Genomic DNA, 23570 nt, shown 5'->3' with positions numbered 1-23570 from the left:
CGAAGAATACAAAAATGTATTACAGGTGCCACTGTAACCAGATAATTATGGCTAATCAGTGTATAATTATATATGTTGCTTTTATTTATTAGGGTGAAGCAAATGATGAAGATACACCATCTGTGTGCTCTCAGAGAGTTGTGAACAAGTGCTTCAATCCCTTTACATAAAGTACAGTCAGTCCTGTGTTTGTACAAACTCATACCACTTTCTGTGATTTGATTAATCTACAGAAAGCTTGTAATGACGATATTTATTTGTTTAGGTGGAGCTGGTTATGTGGTAGCACTCGCTCCTTTCTGATAGTGGCTACATTGAGCAGGATAGCACATGCAGCCACTATCTGTGATGGCCACTCTGGTGACACTCGTATGTGACGAAGACACAAGCATGCCTTTAAAATCCCATTTAGCATCCAAGCTTGTGATCGTACATTCAAGATCACAAGTCATCTGCAGATGAAATGTAGAGTAGGTCAGTGTCATGTGTTAACATTACTATTAATTGAAAGTTTCATGTCAAGATTCATCTCACTGAAAAGACAAATCAGCTCACATATACAATAGGCCTACTTGAATAATAAGGCTGTGAGAGGACTTTCTATTCACAAAATAAGCCAAGTAAGTATCAAGGAAAGCCAGGGGATTTTGTCCCTATCCCTAAAAACTCTTTCTCTGCAAAGTGCTCTTCTTACAATTTGCGCCGAGATGTCCACAGGATTACGAAGAAATGGTGAAGCCAAGTTACTATGGCTGATGAACACCGGTAAAAGCCGAGCCACTCTCATATTGCCTAAAACCCAGGGTTGGCACAAACTAAACTGAAACTTACCTGTCTAGCCACCTCCTAAACCGGCATAGTATAGGCCCCAGGAAAGCAGCAGTTTTGAATATGGACTCATACCGGGATTTTGAACTGCTCCATTGTTTGACATGTATGCTTGGGTAACAGACACCACAAACCATGTTTCAGCCACCCTTTGACAAAAGGAATCTGACGTAGTCGGCAGGATTCGAACCTGCGCGGGGAGACCCCAATGGATTTCTAGTCCATCGCCTTAACCACTCGGCCACGACTACAGCAGCTGTCAGGCTCAGCGTGGAACAATGCCTGAACAGTTGGTTCATTGTGAAACCATCTGTGGGCAGTGCTGTAAAATCAAGCCAGTGCTGTAAATGGACTACAATGACCAGTTTTGAACCTGAATGCAGGCAGTGCGTTAAAAGCAAACTCTGCAGTGTTTAACCACAAGTTCTCCAGGAGAACAGCAGTTTTTGTTAAGGACGTACCTGGATTTTGAACTGCTCCACTGTTTGTCATACAAGCTTGGGTAACAGACACTGCAAAAACAGGTTTCAGTCGCCCTTTGACCAAAAAAAAACAAAAAAACATTTTTTTAAAAATTCATACGTAGTCGGCAGGAATCAAACCTGCATAGGGAGACCCCGATGGATTTCAAGTCCATCCGCTTAATCACACTCCAGTGATCAGACTGTCAAACTGTTCAGAACAATTTTTTACAAGTCATGACAATTATTCCTAACAAAAGTCCTAACAATTCCGAATGGTACTCAGGGGAAAATACAGGGCAAAACAGCCATTGCCTGGAACATAGTCACATGACAAAGGATGTGATTAAAATAACAAAAAGAGAAAAAGTGGTCCCCGGACCCATTCATGATCCCGACTGCCCGGAGTGAAGAGAGTTTAAAAAAAAAAAAAAAAAGTGAAAAAATAAGCTGCCAGAGATGGCTTTTTCTGATGAGCGTGAAAACTTGGTACGGAAATTCGGCACGAAAACTTGGTTGGGCGTCTGAGCAGTCAAATACACTTAAAATTTAACAAAATTCCTGTCCTGCCTAGTATTTCATTTAAAGACAACTAATTATGTCTTAAGTGAAGGTAAACAGCTGGAAAAAGTTGGTTGGGTGTCAATATATTGGATTCAAACAGTAAAAGAGAAAACTCCACACTGCTCTTAACCGAATAACTCCTATGTCTGGGGTCAAACTGACCCCAGAGCAACTTCGACATCTCTGATAAATATGCTAATCATATTTTTAAACCTTGAATCTTTCTGACTTTTGCTGAATTTATTAGATGAATTCATAAACATGCACATCTTGTGTTAGAGTTTTTGAAATGCGTGTACACATTTTGACCCAACCTGTGATGTCTGGGGTCATTTTGACCTGTTGATTCTCATGGATTCTGCAGGAACCCAAGAATTCAGAGAACTCATCATGGGGAAGGGCAAATCTATAAAGAACATACACACACACAGTACAGTACAATAGTGCTTTCTGTATGAGCATTGTGATTCTCAGTCTACAAGAATAATTACCACAACATACACTGTGAGTGAAGTGTTAACACAGTGTTTGGATGATGTGAGTGATTTGGAAAAGGAAATGTCAGAAACTGTGGACAGTGTTTTCAATGATCCTGACTACTATACATGTATACAGTATATATGCATTGTTCCTGTTTCTTTATTGTTCTGATATGAGGTGTTTTGGGGAATTAATATATGAAAAACTTTTTTGACTGGTAAAACTGGCCCTAAGTGTAATAAAATGTTATTGTTTTCCTAAATATCTGGTAAATTCATGTGCTTCAAGACTTAACAAATATTAAACACACTGAGAATATAAAAAGCTCAAATAAAATGTTTGTTAATTTTGTACTCAGTTGTGATTTTGCAGGTGTAATATGTGATTTTTCTATTTAGACAGAGCAATTAATTAAATATGCAAATAAAATATTTAAATAGTAGAAGAAATATTTATTTAAAATATTGGTCAGAAGGGACAATGTGAGTAAACAAGAAACCACTGGGGAGGGAGCTGGCCTAGATGACTTGTGTCAAAGCATCGTTAAGCGCTACAAGATGCTGAGGAGCCAGAGCCAGATGTGATTTATGTTGACAGGGATTGCTGCAGTGAGACAGGTGTGTGACCTTCAATCCTTTCCTACCTCAAAAATTGTGGTGATATTTGCTCCATTTTCTGTGTTTTTGTGATTTGTGTAATCATTATATAACTTGTGTTAGGAGTATGTTAGTATTTATCTGTTTCTGTCAAGTGACTTTTTCCGATCATCTGCCATATTTATGACCATCAGCAGGGAAAACTAGTGATGGGGAATACAAAAACACAAACAGAGATTCCAAGAGAACACGATCATTGGATTTGATCCACACCATGTCCCAGAAAACATTCTATCTAAGGGAAACATGTTATTAGGCATTCAGTGGGCAGTCCTTACAGGTGTTGACCTTATACAAAGGCTTAGAGGTGATATTCTCCTCAACTCCAACTATTAGCTACCTCACACTTGCTTATCACTAAATGGTTTTGTAAATTACAAATGTAATTAGTCTACAGACTTACAGAGCTCTAATGAACAGCCCTCTTCAACCAGCTAAGACCATAGCACAGACCCTAACAATCAGTTAGACTTCTACTGCCAGTCAAACTACATGCTGTTTTTATCTGTAGTATTTATCATTGTAAGCTAAATACCATCAATTTAAAAAAACTGACTTGTGCTGTAGCTTGGAATCAACTATTACTATTTGTATTGTATAAAGTGCTATATAAATTGACTTGACTTGAACCATACCAAGCTAATTGATAGAATACTGATCATACATAATATAATCAATGCATCTTTTTATCCACAGGCTGTTCATGACTCATGGCCAGGCTGCCCAGAGCCCTGATGTCAAAAGGGTTTCAGAATGCATTGCCCTCAAGCTTTTTAAAGAATGCAAGGAAGCAAGAAATTGGCCTAAAGACAACAAGGGAAAAACCTTTCCCATTCCCTAGTAAATTGTGAAGACATTCAGTCACATCAAGCAGCTGCTTGAAGACTGCATAAAGCTTCTGGACCGGACCAAACTTGGTGCTAGAAACAATAAACACTGCAGTGTCTTCTTGGTGAGATGGATTTCAGCTTCCTAGGTTTATGTCAATAGTAAAAAACTGAATATATATGTAATATATTGTTATGAGCAATGGTACTTTAGAAATATAAACGTATTGAACTACAAGTTGATTGTATTAAGAAAACTGTATACATTTAAATTCTGATGATTAAAAAAGTAATTTTAAAAAAAACCTTTGCAATTGTGCTTTTCTGAAATTGAAAATATTTGTGTGTTTTTTCCAGACTGCTTGACAGACAGAAGAGAACTGACCAGGACACTTGGCTGCAAGGAGTGGAGCTTCCCCAGCAGGGCAGTTTGGCAAAGGATTCACTGCCAAAAGCTAGAGGGCTCCCATCTTCACCTGTGGAATATGCACATGCTGTCATTGAGTTCCAGGAGCCTGAAAATTGTGAGGGTGAGGCAGTAATTCGACCAACGTAATTGTGTAAGAACAGCCCTCTTTCTGGGACTGCAGGGTCTTCCATTGCACACACAGACACTGGGGTAGGAACTGCAACTAGCTCCAGTCACGCAGCATACGAACATCTTTTTTGGCCTGGGGTCCAGCACTGTCCTGGCCTGGGTTTTCTGACTGGTTGTCCGATCAGCAGGGTCATCAACCATCAGCTCCAACACTGCTGTCTCAGGATTGACAACATGCCTGGAGACTGTGAAAGGCATGAGGGGAGCCAACAAAGGAGTGGCAATCAAAAGAAGGTTACCACTATCAGTGCAAAACATGGTCAGTCGAAAAGCAAACTTACTGGCCATACCCAGGTTAAAGGAAAAAGGTACTGTCCATCATCTGGGCAGACCATCACAGAGTGGAAAGACTCTCTTTAAACGCTATAAATGTTTTAATTTATTTCAAGCTTTCGTTGTAACTTGTAAGCTGTCCGTGTAATTACTGAATGAGGACACTTGAGAAGTCTGCATATTACTCTACCTCACACACACACATACACAAACTATGGACAAGAAGATTCTACTCTATTTTATTCATTATATTCTGTTTTATTATGTATCACTGTTGCACTGTGGGATGAGGCACTAAGGAAAAACATTTCACTACATTAATACATCACATGTATGTATGTATGTATGTATGTATGTGACAGATAAAGAACCTTGAACCTTAATTTTTATGGAAGTAAGTGAATATGTTTAGAGAACAGCTCTTTAAGTGAAAGAATGATCTTTGATAAGTAATAATATAAATGGTATGTCAGTTGGAATAAAGTGTATTTGGAGAAATAAGTGTAAAGTAAGTGTTAGTCTTTCAGTTTTATGAAAGTGTGTACAAAGAATTTTATATTAAGTGAAAAGACATTCGTGTTGACAAATCGGAATATTATTGGTATGTGTTTTGAACTTTTGGGAAAACAAGGTGAAAGAGTGTTGACCTTTCAGTAACTTGTTTCAGTGAAAAGTAGAAAAGTGAATAAAAGAAGTGAAAAGACTTATGAAAGCAATAAATGATTTTCCTTTATTTTTCCCTTCCTTTTGCCCCACCACTAGCAGTCCATTTTGGCCTGTTATATATATATCTTAACATGCAACAATGGACTTCAGTATGAGATCAATACACCATCACTAAAGTCCAGCAAAGGGATAGAATGTCAAATGTGGGATTCAAACCCACACCTCTAGAAGAGATTTCAACCTGAACACAGCACCTTAGAACACTCAGCCATTCTGACATGCTGGCATGGAGGCCAGTTGTGTTGTGATCCTTTCCCAGGTCGTATGTTGCACACATGCAGGTGACACACTTGGTTCTCTGTTCAATTACCTATGGGCAGTGCATTGTCATACAAGCTTGGGTAACAGACACCGCAAACCAGGTTTCAGCAGCCCTTTGACCAAAAAAAAAAAGAAAGAAAACTCTAGCGTAGTCGGCAGGATTCGAACCTGCGCAGGGAGACCCCAATGGATTTCTAGTCCATCGCCTTAACCACTCGGCCACGACTACCACACCTACTAAGTTCACCATTGAACAATACCTGAACATGCTTTGATGCACTTCATTTCAGAAATTACAGGCTTCAGTTAGGGACCGTGCTCAGGTTTTACGCCAACAACACAAGAAGGCAATGTAGTTGGTTCAGTGTGCAACCATCTATGGGCAGTGCTGTAAAATCAAGCCAGAGCTGTAAAATGAACCTTAGAATCAAAGCAATGACCAGTTTTCACCCATCTTCTGGCAAACAGAACCTCAGACCTACTCTTCAGTCTTCTGACCTGTGCTGGGAAACCTCAATGGATTTTTTTTCAATATCTGAACATGCAACAATGGGCAACCCCAAGGTTGCGTGCAGTAACTGAAGGTGAGATCAGTTGTCCAGGGAGATCGCAAGATCCTGACATGGGGATGAATCACCTGGGATGAAGCAGTTCAGTTTTGCTGGGATTAAGTTTCAGCTTATGAGCCATCATCCACCATGAGATGTCTGCCAGACATCTTGAGCCCTGAGCAGAAACATGAATGTCTGAGGGAGGGAAGGAGAGGATGAGTTGATTGTCATCTGTATAGCTGTGATATGAAAACCCATGTGAGAATATAACCACAACAAGAGATCGAGTATAGAGGGAGAACAGAAGAGGACCAAGTACTGAGCCTTGTGGGATCCGAGTGGAGAGTCTTCAGGAAGCAGATGTGGATCCCCTCCATGTCACCTGATATGACCGACCTTCCAGGTAGGAAGCAAAACCACTGCCATGTGGCACCATGAATTCCAAGAATCATGAGGGTGGACAAGAGAGTCTTGTGGTTCACTGTGTCAAACGCTGTTGAAAGGTTGAGAAAGATGTAGACTGATGACAACCCAGTAGACCAAGATGGCGGCGCGTGCACAACGCGAGGCTCAGCGTCTCTTCAGTTTTTGCAAATTGGCAGCGATATTCCTGCTCATTTCGGGTTTGTTCATTCAGAACAGCTTCTCTTTAACATCCTACACCCGACAAGAGCTTTTGGATATTAGATTGCAGTATTCCGACGGTTTTATCAGCAATCTTCGTCTCATCCCTGAGCTCAGAAGAACACCCGACGCTACGCAGGCTACCCGGCCGACCGGAAGCTCTCGAAGGCGGCGCAGAGACCGTAAACAAAGACGGGGGAAGCGTGGAGGTCTAAGAACTAAGCTAAAGCTAACACCACACCGGCTTTCTCTTCCCAGCATTTTCCTCGCTAATGTGCGGTCACTGGCAAGCAAAATGGATGAGTTACGACTTCGAATCACCAACGACAAGAGACTTATGGACTGTAACGTCATGTTATTCACGGAAACATGGTTACACAGCGGAATACCCGACAATGCTATTGAGCTAGCCGGACGCCTCACTCTCAGGGCAGACAGAACAGCAGAACTTTCCGGTAAAACAAAAGGCGGTGGTTTGTGCATTTATGTCAACAAGGCTTGGTGTACAAACTCTGTCATTGTTGGAAGACACTGCTCAGCTAACCTTGAGTTTCTCATGGTGAAGTGTAGACCGTTCTATCTGCTGAGGGAGTTCACTTCAACTATAATAACAGCTGCATATATTCCCCCAGATGCTAATGCTAAGCTTGCCATGAACGAACTGCATGTGGCTATTAGCAAACAACAAACTGCACACCCAGAGGCTGTATTTATTGTGGCGGGTGACTTCAACCACTCCAACCTCAAGATAGTACTTCCCAAATTCTATCAGCATGTCTCCTGCCACACGAGAGGGGATAAAACTTTGGACCATGTCTACACCAATATTGCTGGAGCCTACACAGCAACCCCCCTCCCCCACCTGGGACAATCTGATCATCTCTCTTTGTTCCTCACCCCCAAGTACTCTCCACTCATCGGCCGTGTGAAGCCATCAGTGAGGACCATCAAAGTGTGGCCAGCAGGGGTGGACTCCGTACACCAGGACAGGTTTAAAGACACAGACTGGAGTATGTTTGCCTCTCAGGCTACCTGTGGCTCTCACACAAACATTGACTCTTACTCCCACTCAGTACTGGAATATATCAACACCACAATTGACAGTGTAACAACGGAGAGACAGATCACCACGTACCCCAATCAGAAGCCTTGGATGAACAAGGAAGTGTGGCTCCTGCTGGAGGCCCGTAACAATGCATTCAGATCAGGTGACGCACAGGCCTATAGTACATCCAGAGCGGACCTGAAGAGGGGCATCAAGAAGGCCAAGCTAGACTACAAGCTGAAGGTGGAGGAACACTTTGTCAATTCCGACCCCCGATGCATGTGGCAGGGCATTCAGGCCATCACAGACTATAAGCCCAGTAACTCCACACCGGCAGTCATGAATGTGTCCTTCCTCAACGAGCTAAATGACTTTTACGCCCGCTTTGATAAGAGCAACAAGGAAAAGGCTGCCTATACAGAACCCTCTGATGACCATCAGACCCTCACACTCTCCTCCGCTGACGTCCATAATGCACTGAGCAGAATCAACGCACGCAAGGCTGCTGGCCCTGATGGCATACCTGGACGTGTGCTCAGAGCATGCGCTGAGCAGTTGGCAGGCGTCTTTACAGACATCTTCAACCTGTCCCTTGCCCAGACAGTAGTACCAGCGTGCTTCAAGACCACCTCCATTGTGCCAGTGCCGAAACACTCCTCTCCAGCGTGCCTAAATGACTATCGCCCTGTAGCACTCACACCCATTGTGATGAAGTGTTTTGAGCGACTGGTCCTGGCTCACCTCAAGACTTGCCTGCCCCCCACACTGGACCCTCACCAATTTGTCTATCGAAGCAATAGAAGCACAGAGGATGTCCACAGCACTGCACTGTGTGCTCTCCCACCTGGAGAACAAGAACACATACGCAAGGATGCTGTTTGTTGATTTCAGCTCAGCATTCAATACAGTCATTCCCTCCAAGCTAATCACTAAGCTTGGGGATCTTGGCATCAGTCCCTCCCTCTGCACCTGGATCATGGACTTCCTGACCAACAGACCTCAGAATGTTAGGTCAGGCCACAACTGCTCCACCACCATCACAGTCAACAATGGTGCACCCCAGGGCTGTGTGCTGAGCCCGTTCCTCTACTCCCTGTTCACTCATGACTGCAAGCCTGTGTATGGATCTAACTCCATCATAAAGTTTGCAGATGACACCACGGTGATTGGGCTCATCAGTGACAACGATGAGTCTGACTACAGGGCAGAGGTGGAGCACTTAGCTGCATGGTGCGCTGACAATAACCTGCTTCTCAACACTAGCAAAACCAAGGAGCTCATTGTGGACTTCAGGAAGGAGAAGAGCGTGCCACATGATCCCATCCACATCAATGGCATGGCTGTTGAACGTGTCTCCAGCTTCAAGTTCCTAGGGACCCACATCTCAGAGAACCTGTCCTGGTCAACCAACACCTCCAGCCTGATCAAGAAGGCCCATCAGCGCCTCTTCTTCCTGAGGACACTAAAGAAAAACTGCCTCTCCACTGACATCCTGAGCAACTTCTACCACTGTGCGATTGAAAGCATCCTTACCAACTGTATCACAGTCTAGTATGGGAATTGCTCTGTCGCAGACCAGAAGGCACTGCAGAGGGTGGTGAAAACCGCCCAACGCATCACAAAGACTCCACTACCTGCTATTGAGGTGGTCCAGAACGGCCGGGCGCGCAACATTCTTAAGGACTCCTCCCATCCTGCCCACAGTCTTTTCCAGCTCCTCCCCTCCAGGAGGCGCTACAGGAGCATCAAGACCAAAACCAGCAGGTTTAGGAACAGCTTTTTCCCTACAGCTGTCTCCCTACTAAACTCTGTCCCCCACTGAACTGTATATAACTATATCTAACTGTATATACATATCTGTATATATTGTTCATACCTCATCTCTGTACTTGTACATATTGTTCTTACCAGGTCTTTCAATTGCCCATCTGTACATTAGTATAGCACATCTGTAGATTAGTTCATACTACATCTGCATATTAGCATTAGTATAGCACATCTGTATATTGTACATATTACATCTGTATATTCTTGCACTATCTCTCACTGCCCTTGTCTGTACATAACTGCTCTTAACTGTACATTCTGTTTATTTACTACTGATTATACATACTGTTTATACTGTACATTCCATTTATTTACTACTGTTTATACATACTGTTTATAGTGTACATTCCGTGTATTTACTACTGTTTATACTGTACATACTGCACTTGCTGCTTTTTGCACTACTGATTAGATGCTAAACTGCATTTCGTTACTCTGTATTTATACATGTGTAATGACAATAAAGTTGAATCTAATCTAATCTAATCTAATCTAATCTAATGTAGGAACTTGGAGATCATCAAACTGAAGAAACTGACTGTCTCTCCAACCACACACAGGACAAAGACTTTCCTTTACTCCCAACAGACCTAAGATGGCTCCACCCTGTCTAGGCTAAACGACCATTCAGGGATACTAATGGAAATCGGAATGCAGAAAACCCCAAAAAAGGCTGTAAATTACCCCTCAGTGGAGGTGACCTCGAATTGACCATCCTTAACAGAGGCCTTTTGTTTGGATTAGGGAACTGGCTGAGCTTTATCACACTCTACACCACACTACATCCTGCTGAGGTTGGAATGACCTCTTGTACTCAACTTACTCCATGCCTAAGACTCCTCCCCTTTTTAAGAATGTTCTTTACTTTCTTTGTATCTGCTTTATCTTATTTCAATGTAGTCGCTGGGTTTTGTATTAAGTCTGTATGGGGAACATGCCTTCACACATGCTGTATCAAACAAGAGGGCAAGAGTCTAAGGTTAACTTACAACTCCGCTACGGCAACTTCTCACATGGTGGGAAGTCTGGTGCTACCTCTGAAATCATGTATTCAAACCAGCATTACAGTGCAACCCCACTATTAATGGAATTATATAATATTAAACCTGTGTCATTCTGTAAACACGCCATTATACCCAGTAGCTAATTGTCACCCGTATGTATGTCATGAAGCTGTTGATGATTTGCAATTCTCAGTACCTCATATCATACGTTTATTATAAGTATTAAAGGTAAATAAGACCACATTACAATGGACATTGAGAAGGAGGTGACCCGGGAGGGGCCACTTGCAAATTAGCTGGAGGGCCAGCCAAGCCGCTCTTCAATCATCTCCAAACCGACCTGCGGTTGGTTGAAGACCTTAAGAGAACGGCTCATCTAAACTAGCATAAAAACCACATTCCCAAGCAAGCAAGACACACAGAAACGCAACACCACAAGAACAAAGAACAGAGCCGGAGCAGGAGCTGGAACAGGGAAAGAACCTGCACCAGAAGATTCCAAGACTTGCATCACAGAACATCGCTTGACCCGACCCTTCGCCTATACATCCATCCCCCCTCTCTGGCGACGATCAATAACTTCTCTAACATCCTCCAACTCCGGTCCGACTAGAACCTGCTGACAAACACCAACTACTTCCATTCACCACCTAGGCAAAGCAAGTATTGATACTTCCCAACTTCATTAAGCTGGTGCAGTAAAACTAAAACTCAGGTCAGGGTCTCGTGATTTGTCATGATTATGTCTAAGAACTCAACTCTGATTATTCTCACTGGTTCTTCTCATTGCATATTCCTACATGTAAGAATGTGTATGTCTGTGTGTGTTGGTTGTGTGTAGTAGTTCAGTATATGTGTATAGTAGCTTAGTATAATAATGTCTCGTCTGATGTTTAAAGGCCAGTGTCTTGTGTCTCTGTGCTTCAAATTTATTGCCTTAAACTGCCGATCTTGTTACTGTGCTCTCAATATAGTGTTTCACTATATTTAAGATATTAACTATGTTCAAAAAAAGATGGTGGCATGGCAGTAGCTTGCAGCGGCCTCTCCAGATCCAAAATGGTGCTTTTAGTGTTTTTAGTTTTTAGCAGGACCCTTCGATGTACATGAACACCAAAGACAACTGTGTTCATGTATACGACCGCCAGACACTAGTACAGTACAGAAATCATGCAGCAACCAGTCTGCATGATGTATTTAACAAACTTTGCGACCTCGGCTTACTGCGACCCCGGCTACATAGACCAGGCCCCCAGTCCTCGGCGTTGCCTGATGCCGGTGACCGGGAGAGAGGACATCGGAAGCTGTGCTCGAGGAAGCGGAAGCGCGGTAAGCGGGCGGGTGTCTGCGCTAGGCTAAATGCTAACCCTAGCCGGCCGGCTCTGCCGTCCATTTTTCTATCAAATGTCTGCTCCCTGGACAATAAACTGGACTACATCCGATTCCAGCGGACTACACGGCAAGAGCTCAGAGACTGCTGCGTCCTTGTTTTCACGGAGACGTGGCTCAGCGACAGAGTTCCGGACGCCGCCATCCAGCTAGACGGGCTAGCTGCGTTTCAAGCGGACAGAAATGCAGCTCTGTGCGGTAAGACTCGCGGTGGTGGTGTGTGTGTTTATATCAACACGGAATGGTGCAAGAACTCTGTGCTGGTTTCCAGCGTCTGCTCATCGCTAGTGGAGTTTGTGACTGTAAGGTGTAGACCATTTTATTTACCATGGGAATTCACCACTGTTTTCATTGTTGGAGTGTACATTCCGCCTAGCGTTAATGCTAAGGAGGCGCTATGTGAACTCTATGGGGCTATTAGTGACCTGCAGAATGCTCACCCTGATGGATTATTTATTATCGCTGGAGATTTCAACCATGTGAATCTCAAACCAGTGCTCCCTAAATTTCATCAACATGTGGACTTTGCTACGAGAGGGGTAAACATGCTGGATCTTGTTTACACAAACATACCCGGCTCGTTCCGCGCGGAGCCCCGCCCCCACCTCAGATACTCGGACCACATCTCTGTTATGCTAATTCCAGCATACAGACCACTCGTCAGACGCTCGAAACCGGTTCTGAAACGGGTAAAAACCTGGCCAGAAGGAGCCATCTCTGCTCTTCAGGACTGTTTTGAGTGCACTGACTGGGATATGTTCAGGGAGGCTGCAACCAACGGTGATTCTATTAACTTGGAGGAGTACACATCAGTGACCAGCTACATTGGAAAGTGCATTGATGACGTGACCATCTCCAAGTCCATCACTACACGCTCCAACCAGAAACCATGGATGACTGAAAAGGTGCATGCACTGTTAAATTCCAGAGACTCCGCCTTCAGAGCAAGGGACAAGGCGGCCTTAAGAACAGCAAGGGCCGAACTGTCCCGAGCCATCAGAGAGGCAAAACGCGCACATGCCAAGAAAATCCACAGTCACTTTCAGGACAGCGGAGACACTCGGTGCATGTGGCAGGGCATCCAGGCGATCACAAACTACAAGACAACATCACCTGCTTGTGACAGTGACGCCTCCCTCCCAGATGTGCTAAATGACTTCTATGCCCGGTTTGAAGCACAGAACAACGTGATGGCAAGGAAGACCACACCTCCTACCAACGACCAGGTGATCTGTCTAACCACAGATGAAGTGAGGAACACTCTACACAGAGTCAACCCACGGAAGTCTGCTGGACCAGACATCCCTGGCCGGGTGCTCAGGGAATGTGCAGAACAGCTAGCAGACATTTACTGACATCTTCAACATCTCCCTGAGCAGCACTGTTGTTCCCACATGCTTCAAGATAACGACCATCATCCCAGTGCCTAAGAAGTCTTCGGTGTCCTGCCTCAATGACTACCATCCCGTTGCACTCACACCCATCGCTATGAAGTGCTTCGAGAGGCTTGTCATGAGGCACATCAAATCCCACCTTCCACACTCACTGGACCCACTGCAGTTTGTGTATCGTCCTAACCGTTCAACAGACGATGCCATCACCACTACTCTCCATCCGGCTCTCACCCACTTGGACAACAAAGACACATACGTTTGAATGCTGTTCATTGACTTCAGTTCACCATTCAACACAATCATTCCTCAGCACCTGATCGAGAAGCTGAGCCTACTGGGTTTGAACACCTCCCTTTATAACTGGATCCTGGATTTCCTGACTGGGAGACCTCAGTCAGTCCGGATCGGAAACAGCATCTCCAGCACCACCACCACACTGAGCACTGGAGCCCCTCAGGGCTGCGTACTTAGCCTGCTGCTGTTCACTCTGCTGACTCACGACTGCGCAGCAATGCGCAGCACAAACTACATCAAAGTTCGCAGATGACACGACCGTGGTGGGTCTCATCAGCAAGAACGATGAGTCAGCATATAGAGAGGAGGTGAAACATCTATCAGCCTGGTGTAAAGCCAACAACCTATCTCTGAACGTGGACAAAACTAAAAGAGATGGTTGTTGACTTTAGGAGAGCACAGAGCGACCATTCTCCACTGAACATCGATGGATCCTCTGTGGAGATCGTGAAGAACATCAAATTCCTTGGTGTTCATCTGACGGAGAACCTCAACTGGTCACTGAACACCAGCAAGAAAGCCCATCAGCAAGAAAGCCCAGCAGCGTCTCTACTTCCTAAGTAGGCTGAGGAAAGCCCATCTGCCACCCCCCATCCTGACCATGTTCTACAGAGGGACCATCGAGAGCATCCTGAGCAGCTGCATCACTGCCTGGTTTGGGAATTGCACCATCTCGGATCGCAAGACCCTACAGCAGATAGTGAGGACAGCTGAGATGATCATTGGATTCTCTATCCCCTCTGTCACGGACATTTACACCACACACTGCATCCGAAAGGCCAACAGCATTGTGGACGACCCCACACACCCCTCTCACACACTCTTCACACTACTGCCATCAGGGAAGAGGTTCTGAAGCATTCGGGCTCTCACAACCAGACTGTGCAATAGTTTTTTCCCCTCAAGCCATCAGGCTTCTCAACACACACAACTGAACTGGAACTAAACACACACACACACACACTCAACTTCATACATTCATTAAGTTATTACAAACAAATTGGCTTGTTCTACTGTTTACATTCCACCACTGCTACCGCCGCTGCTCGGTTCTTTTTGCACATCACTGGCACTGCCACTTGTAATACTTGTAAATTTGCACATTGCACTGTATATAGATATATATACACAGTAGGTTACGGGTTGCTGCTATTTTGTGTTTGTGTACTTGTCCTGCACTGTCTCGTGTTGTCTGTTCTGCACTGTTTTGTTTTGAACTGTTTGCACTAGGTTGCACACGATTCACTTTATGTGGCTAGGACAACTTAGTCTAGTCCTCAGCTCTGTGTTTTGTAACTCTATGTTGTGTGAGGTGACAATGTTATGTAGCACCAAGGTTCTGGAGAAACGTTGTCTCATTTCACTGTGTACTGTGTCAGCTATATATAAGTTGAAATGACAATAAAAGTCTCGTGACTTGACTTATTGTCGGTGGCCACGGAGGTAATATCCCATGCACAATTAATAAATACACTTGTTTCAACTTATCGCTGGACAAATAGTTGATCAGCTATTAAAATATTAAGTTTACAAATTTCCCCTTCTGAGCTGACCTGCCAATGTCCTACATATTTTGGTGGAGAATACATCAGCTTAACCTAAATGAGCTAAATTCCTTACAATGCTTTACTGCCAATTAGTTGGAAGCCCAGCCTGTGAGAACCATCAATAAGCCTAGCCAACTGTTCACGGTAAATCATTAACTGATGTGTGTTCTCTCTCCCTCTTTACCCAAGCAAACCATCCACCAGAGTAAATAGCACAATCTGGCCCAGCCTGGTTAAAACTGAGCCACGAGACATACAGCAGGTAATCGTCAGTGTCGTGCGTCTCCCTCGTAGAATTACTCTTGATAAACGATTCAAGGTTGTACAGTCAATCCTAACAGGGATTTCCTTTATTTGTCACACTGATTGTCGCTTCTCACCTTTACCTCCCCTCTCTACTTACAATCATCTTTGACAGTTAACTCCCAACACACACCTAGTCCACACTAAGCATTAAGCTTCTAATTCTGTAAAGGTCGGTGCCAGTCTCCTGTTCTAGTGTCCCATTACAGAGTACCATGATGTCTCGGGCAGTCAACCTCATGGCCCACTGGGAAGCCTTGGAGGCATGGCTGAGCGTCATGACAGTCTCCTACCCAAGGTGGCCGATGAGCTTCGACACCAGAATCAAGGACAGCTAGATGACAGCATAAGAGAGCTCATGGTGCACAACCCCAGTCAGAGCTACAGCCATAAGGAGCTTGCCAAGATCACCAGCTCCCTAGCTCACAACTTCCTCACCCAGCTGAAGCTGAGCAACACCAAGGCCATGCGGCTCAAACAAGAAGTTGAGGATCTCAGGAAGCAGACCAAGGAATTCCAGCAGGACACAAGGCAGACTCAGCAGCGCCTGGAGGAAACTGACAGGAGGGAGCAGGAGGCCAAGGACGAAATAAAGAGGCTCCAAGTGGATTTGGAGGATTTGCAGGTGGATGCTGAGCAACGGGAACAGCGGGCCAGGGCCGCCGGACAAGACCTGGAACAGGAACTCCAACATACTAAAGTGCTCCTGGAGGAGGCCAAGTCCGAGTTCGAAAGGAAGAATTCCAAAATTAAGGCTTTCGAGGGTCATCTGGAAACAGCCAGAGTGGAAACTGAGGCACTGATTCAACAGCTCGAGCAAACAAAGGATGAATTGGATATGGTCAGAGAAGAGCTGAAGTGCACAAGGCCTGCCCTGCAAAGCCTCACCAAGTTTCACCCAGGAACATCCCACCGGCGCTGTGGGGACAACACACCACCGAGCGCACCTAGGCAACACCCCCGGGATAACGCCTAGAGACCTTGATAAAATGGCAAAGAACATTAATAAGTTCACCCCAAGTCCTGAGTGGGGATATGACATCCATGCCTACCTAACAGGACATTGACTTTCATCTTCAGATGATGCCCCAGGTCACCACCAGAGACAGGTTATACCCGCTGAGGATAACATCCAGCCTTGAGGTCCGGAGTTTTAGACCGCCAGCAAGAGCAGGTCAAAGCCGACTACCTACTCCTGCGAAAAGCATTAATAAAGGAGTTTTCTGACCCAGAGTCAGAGCAAGGACTGTTGGCTGCACTCGATCTTCAGCAGGCAAGGCATGAAAACCCCCAGGCCTACTACCACCGACTACACCGAGCCTATTTTGGGGCACGGAATGAACCAGAAATGGAGGAGGATATCAATTTCAAGACCCTCTTCCTCCGAAACCTGCACCCAATTGTGAGCTACCATCTGGGCGTCACGGCATGCCCACACGCCATGACCGCCCAACAACTACGAGACTTAGCCCACAAGGCATACTCCAAACAAAAAAAATAGCCACAGACTAGACCACTAAGTCTGCCACAGTCATGGCTGTTCTCCCACAAAACTCGGTATTGGCATAGGAAGGTGAAGAACATTTCCTGACAACTCACAGATAAGACCAGGTCTGAACCCACACAAAGACCGGAAGAAAACCCCACATCAGAGTCTGAGTAGCTGCTGAGGATACTAAGAGAGTGCATAAAAGTAAATAAATAAATAAATAAATAGAGATATCTCAAGGAAGAACCGAAAGATGAGCCCGACTCAGAATGACTAGACAAGGTTTCAGTGGCCCAAACTAACGCCGGACCACCATTCACTGCAAACACCCCAACACCCAGCAACTGCAACTCTCAGCCTCAGAATGTCACCTGCACTTGTTCCAACTACGCATGTCTCAGCTTTACATGCTAAACTAGCCATACTCGTGCTACCCCACTAGTATCACCACAATTAGCTTCATGTAATGTACACCGCTTCCACCCAGGCAAATAGTCAGGAGACTTCCACGCGAGTTAGATATGATACGCGACCGAGCACACTATCTTGGCCATCTAAAAATAGGAGAAATTTCATAAACATATACAGAGCTAAACTAACCCAGAGTCAGTACCAGCCTCTAGCTCATTAGTTACTTCCCTACAATTATGAGTTAACCCTTTTTGCACTCCTCTGTCACTCATCTGCCTCTGCTTTCCCTCCTTTCCACCACTATTACTTTTCCCACCCTGTTGTGTTTTCACTGTATCTGTGTTTGTATACAAGAGTCAAATGATCACAGGATTGACTCCGTACAGCCAACCCCTATATACCATCTGGAACAAAATTCCACCCTTTCATTCAAATAGTATGGTAAACAAAATCCCAAGTAATTAACCCATCTGAATTGTTAGTCAGTCCCATGCAGCCCTGCACCAGCCATAGACAGTTGTGGAGTTGTCATCTTGTGCCGTGGGTGTTTGTCTCTGCTTCATGTTTTTCAGCGCTCACCAATGTTTTTACTTCGAAACATTGCCAATCAAAGGGGGGAATGTATGAAAACTGAAGATATTGACTGTCTCTCCAACCACACACAGGACAAACAAAGACATTCCTTTACAACAAACAGACCTAAGATGACCCCTCGGTGGAGCTGACCTCGAGTTGACCAACGCTTAAAGCGGCCTTTTGTTTGGATTAAGTGTCTGGTTGAGCTTCTCCCAATCCACACCACGCTACATCCTGCTGAGTTTGAAATGACCTTTTGTACTTAACTGAATCAGCAAAAGAACTCTATGCCCAAGGCTCCTCCACTTTTAAGAATGTTCCTTCTTTCTTTGTGTTCTGTGTATTTCAGCATAGTCTCTGGTTTGTGTATTAAGTTTATATAGGGAACGTGCCCTCACCACATGCTGTATCAAACAGGAGGGCAAGAATCTAAGGTTAACTTACAACTCAGTTACGGCAACTTCTCACATGGTAGGAAGCCTGGCACTACCTCCAAACATATATTAAAACCGACATTATAACGCAACCTTACTGTTAATGAAATTACATATTAGATCTGTGTCACTCTGTAAACACACCATTGTATCCAGAAGCTAATGGTCGCATGTATGTATGTCGTGTTTGGTATCTGCATGTTTGTTTCCATGTGCCGAAGCTGTTGATGGTTTGCAATTCTCAGTATCTCATATCACACAGTTATTATAAGTATTAAAGGCAAATAAGGCCAAGGTACCATGGACATTAAGAAAGTTGTGACCCAGGAGGCGCTCCGTGAACTGTATGGGACTATTAGTGAACTGCAGAATTTACACCCTGACGGACTGTTTATTGTTGCCAGAGATTTAAACCATGCAAATCTCAAGTCATTGCTCCCTAAATTCCATTAGCATGTGGACTTTGCAACAAGAGGGAAGAACATGCTGGATCTTGTTTACGCAAACATCCTCAGCGCATACCAGGCAGAGCCCCGCCCCCACCTTAGGTACTCAGACCACATCTCTATTATGCTCATCCCAGCATATCTGAAGTGAGCCAGGTAATTATGTACACGCCCCCGAGAAATGGCGTAAAACGGCAAGCTTCATCACAGAATTTACTCACTTTTTCTGCGCGTTTGGATGATGGCACGCTACACAGATGAAGAAGCACTACGGCTGGTTCTGGAAAGTGACGAAGAGATTTCTTTCTCCTCAGAGGAAGAGCGCGACTCGGATGATGAACGTTTGCATTTTGAAGAGCGAGTGGACCCAGCGGAGGATATCAATCCTGATGAGTAAGCCCATTATTATTACCTTCATGATTTAAAATGTTAATTTGATTTATTTACTGTATGGTAAAATGCGTGCTATGTGGTAATTGTGTTCCTTTTTTCTATAAATTAGTACTAGTATCAGTGAACTTCTCAATAATGTTAATAAATGTAGTTTGTTTACTTAATGCTTACTTTTTTTATTTCAGACGTCAGAAAAACAGTGCAAAAGAACCTGTGGCAAAGAGAGCCAAAGCAGATAAGCAGCCCACTCTGTCATGGAACACAGAGACTGATGTTGACATGGCTCCACAGGCTCTGAGATTCCTGCCCACAAGGGAACCTGGACCACAGCTAGACCCAAGACCCTGTGAGGCACACACTCCCGTGAGTCTCTTCAAAATGTTTTTTTCTGCAACTGCTGTGTCAACTCTGTCGAAACACCAATGCTCAGGCTGCCAGGGCACGTGCAAAGGGCCATAAATATAAATGGACAGCCGTCAGCATCAGTGAGCTGTACTGCTACATTGGGCTACTCTTCTACATGGCCATGGAGAAGTTGAGGTCCATCAGAGACTACTGGCGGCAGGATAGTGTTTTCTCTTTTCCTTTTCCTGCCACAATCATGTCAAGGGACAGATACTGCACCATTTCATGGAATCTGCACGAGTCACCCAGATGCAGACAAAGACAACGACCGAAAGAGGGGCACAGCTGAAAACGACCGTCTTTTTAGGATCAGACCCCTCATGGACACTATCCGGCATGCATGTAAGGCCATCTATCATCCAAGACAAAATTTGGCAGTGGATGAAAGAATGGTGGCATGCAAAGCAAACACAGGAATGACTTGGTACATGAAAGCCAAACCAACCAGGTGGGGCTTCAAGTTGTTTGTTCTTGCAGACTCATCAAATGGATATACTGTAGATTTTGCTGTGTACACAGGAAAGAACAACTTTCCCAACAGGCCATGGACTGTCATATGATGCTGTGACATCTCTGTTGGACCGTAGAGTTTTGGGCTCTGGGTACCATGTATACATGGATAATTTTTACACTAGTCCCACGCTTCTAACAGACTTGTTTGCTTTGAAGTTTGGTGCATGTGGGACTTACAGAGACAACAGGAAGGATTGCCTAACGGAACGAGAGCTAACTCACTCACCAAAAAATCTGTGAGGGGCTCACAAAGCTATTTTTACACTTATTGGACATTGCTGCCACCAATGCCTTTATTGTACATAAAGAGCTTTATGGCACCATGAGCCACAAGGAGTTTATGGAAGAACTAATTGCAGAGCTCTGTGGTTTGTCACAGAAAATAATACCAAAACGGACCAGTGTTGACCATGTGCCAGTTCCAGAAGCTGAGCAGGCCTCAGATGCCACTGCTAGTCGCCAGATCTGTGTGCTTTGCAAAGCAAAGCATGGTAAGAGGCAGGACACTCCTTGGAAATGCCAGGCATGTGATGTTCACTTGTGTGTTCAGCTGAAAAGGAACTGTTTCCTAGAGTGGCACAAAGATGTATAGCTGTATAGCTGTTCAATTCTGTGGGCTTCAAAGAGTGGGCTTTTACTATATTCTAAATAAACTACAAACAAAAAATATATAAATTTCTTTTGTCCTCACATTCTTTTTCATAGCACTTTCCTCTTAGCCACATTCCTGACTGAAAGGCTCATTATGCAGGTCATTATGCAGGTCTTTGTTTTCTCAGGTGTCAGTCACATTATTATTCGTGATCATTCACGCCCTCTTGCATATGCCCTTTCGAAACAAAAAGTGTCTTAGAAAATTTAAATCAGTATGTTGTTTTCTGTGAATGAGTGAACAAGATGATTATCACATCATTTTGATGCAAAAACTCTAGGCTACAAGATCCAGTTCTCAAAAGTCTTGTGAACCAATGTTCTGTACGTGTTTTATGGCCTTATTTCAGTGACTTAAATTTTTAGTTTTTCACTAACCACGCATAAATGCCGTTTTCTCAAAAACAATCATGTATAAACATGCTGTTCACATATTATTGTAGCCCAGTTTGTGCTGATTACAGTGTTATCAGACTTTAGCCATTAATATGTTTAAAAGCAACTTAAAAAAGCACAAATGTCAGGGCATGTCAAAATGTGTCCAGGGCCGCAAAACACCCCCAGAGGGTTAAATGGGAATAATTTTTATTTTTGGAGAAAATATTCTGTGTAGAGTTTTAAATACGCTGAAGGAGTTGGTTTCATTGACTTCATCAGGCTTCATTTTGATGCTGGTATAATCATTGTAATTGTATGCTCAAACCAAATCCTGTACCATGTCAGCATATTTTCTAGTTTTAAAGGCTGTGAAATATCTCCACATCCTGGTCTTCAATGTTCTGTTGAACCCTTCACAAAATGATGCTTTTGGTCACGTAAGTGAACAATGTCATGTTTTAATTAATGTTTGGGGAGGAAAAAATAAAAAAATAAAAAACACCACACAACCATTCCCAGACAGATTGGTCAGATCAACTAAATCAGCTTGCCATTGTTCAGTGTTTACAGAAGCTGTTTGTTAAATTTTGCAGATACTGGTTTATGTAGTTTATCCTGTTCTGGTAACCTTTTTTTTTTTTTTTATTTCTGCATTAACTCTTACCCATTTTCTCAACAATAGGGTCTGACAGTGTAGAATATAATCAGTCATTCAGTCATTTTGAAGCATCAGGGTGAGAATGACCACAATCAGGTATAAATTGTTTTTTTTGGTTACAAGTCTCAGAAAACCAATGAGATGTGAAAGGTTTTACATTTTTATGCATTGTGTATTCAGTCAGGTAATTTATGACCATCAACATTCTCCTTTTAAAGCACACAATTACATAGGTAAAAATGTATAATACTTGTCTAGTTTTGCACTGAAATGGTTGATCAAACATTAAAAAATTGCTGCACACAAGTGTCTAAAAGATACACAGTATTTATAGCTAACAAAGAATCCCGATGTTTAGTAAATTCTCATACATTAGTCATGAACCTTTCTAGTCTGTAAATAGTTTTTACAGTTTCTTTTTCATCTCCTGGCAATCAAGTGTAGATAATATACATCAGAACTGAAAAACATGGGTGATGGAGCTGACTCGGGTGATCAAGCCTGCATCCATGACAGCTGTCTTACAGATCTTGATCAATTATTCTGTCCAGCAGTTCTGCTGTCACTGCACAGATGAAGACCAGTGTTGTGGTTGTGCACCCATTAATTTCATCATTTGTTGATCAACAGATAAAGTTTCTTTTTCCCAGGGTTTCACCAATGTTTTCGCCATCTTCTAACCCAGAACAGGCCACATCACCATCAGTGGTAGCAACCGAGTTGTAAGACAAAGGTCTGAATTCATGAGCCATACTCAATTACCGATGATTTTGTTGATACATTGGGAAAATGTACAAGTTTTAAGAGGAGAAGGTGGGGTTTCTGATTAACACTGAAAGTGTAGCAAAAGGTAACCTCATGAGACTGTGTAGACTCTTCTCCAACTTTTGGAATAATTCATGAGTCTGCTAAAAAGTGTGTTTGTAGATCATGCCAGCTGGTTCGTTCATATCTCACCTCGTAATTCTGTTTATTATCAAATGCGCAGTCACCTCAGTGATACTTGGTTTTTGGAGAAATTTGTTTTTGCTCATGCTGTAGGTGTGGTGATGTAACTGAAATCCATCCTTATAATGTGGCCAACATTTTTACACCATTTATAAAACTTTTCCAGTCACATTGATCAAAAGAATGCAAACTTTTTTTTTTTTTTTTTTTTTTGAGAGACTGGGGTCCTGGATGGGATTAACAGGAAAGTGGTGAATATGGTACCTTCTACAATCAACCTGTGATGGACAGAATGGTGACCTGGATATCCAAAAGTTGGACAATCCAATTCATCCAAACATGAAGCCCATTCTACAGAGTGCCCATCAGTTCTACAGATGAATGGTTTGGTGCAGTGAGGACTCAGTGAGAGAATGTGTTGAAATTAGTGAGAGGATATTATACATGTCCGATTTCATTGCTATATCATCAGAATGATGTTAGACTTCATCCTATATAGGGTTTTTAATTTGGTCTTCGTCAATTTTCCAAATTATGAATTATTTAACTGATCAGTTGCAAAAACAGGCTTGACTGAAATTTTTGTATGAGAAAAATATGTCATCTGAAAGAGCAG

The 23570-nt window shown here is 43.5% G+C and overlaps 2 non-coding genes and 1 pseudogene across 2 annotated transcripts; 1 reads left to right on the top strand and 2 right to left on the bottom strand.

The window, feature by feature from the left end:
• Positions 1 to 997: 997 nt before the first annotated feature.
• Positions 998 to 1079, bottom strand: trnas-aga (transfer RNA serine (anticodon AGA)). Its single transcript has one exon. It is a non-coding gene; the product is annotated as a tRNA-Ser (tRNA).
• A 4742-nt stretch (positions 1080 to 5821) lies between these two features.
• Positions 5822 to 5903, bottom strand: trnas-aga (transfer RNA serine (anticodon AGA)). The gene has a single exon. It is a non-coding gene; the product is annotated as a tRNA-Ser (tRNA).
• A 9967-nt stretch (positions 5904 to 15870) lies between these two features.
• Positions 15871 to 17171, top strand: LOC113524356 (uncharacterized; annotated as a pseudogene).
• Positions 17172 to 23570: the final 6399 nt, after the last annotated feature.

The sequence above is a fragment of the Pangasianodon hypophthalmus genome, chromosome 5, assembly GCF_027358585.1.
Source record: "Pangasianodon hypophthalmus isolate fPanHyp1 chromosome 5, fPanHyp1.pri, whole genome shotgun sequence".
In the NCBI taxonomy this organism is placed as follows: Eukaryota; Metazoa; Chordata; class Actinopteri; order Siluriformes; family Pangasiidae; genus Pangasianodon; species Pangasianodon hypophthalmus.
The sequence above is the reverse complement of the archived record's forward strand: the minus strand, read 5'-3'. Positions and strand labels throughout refer to the sequence as shown.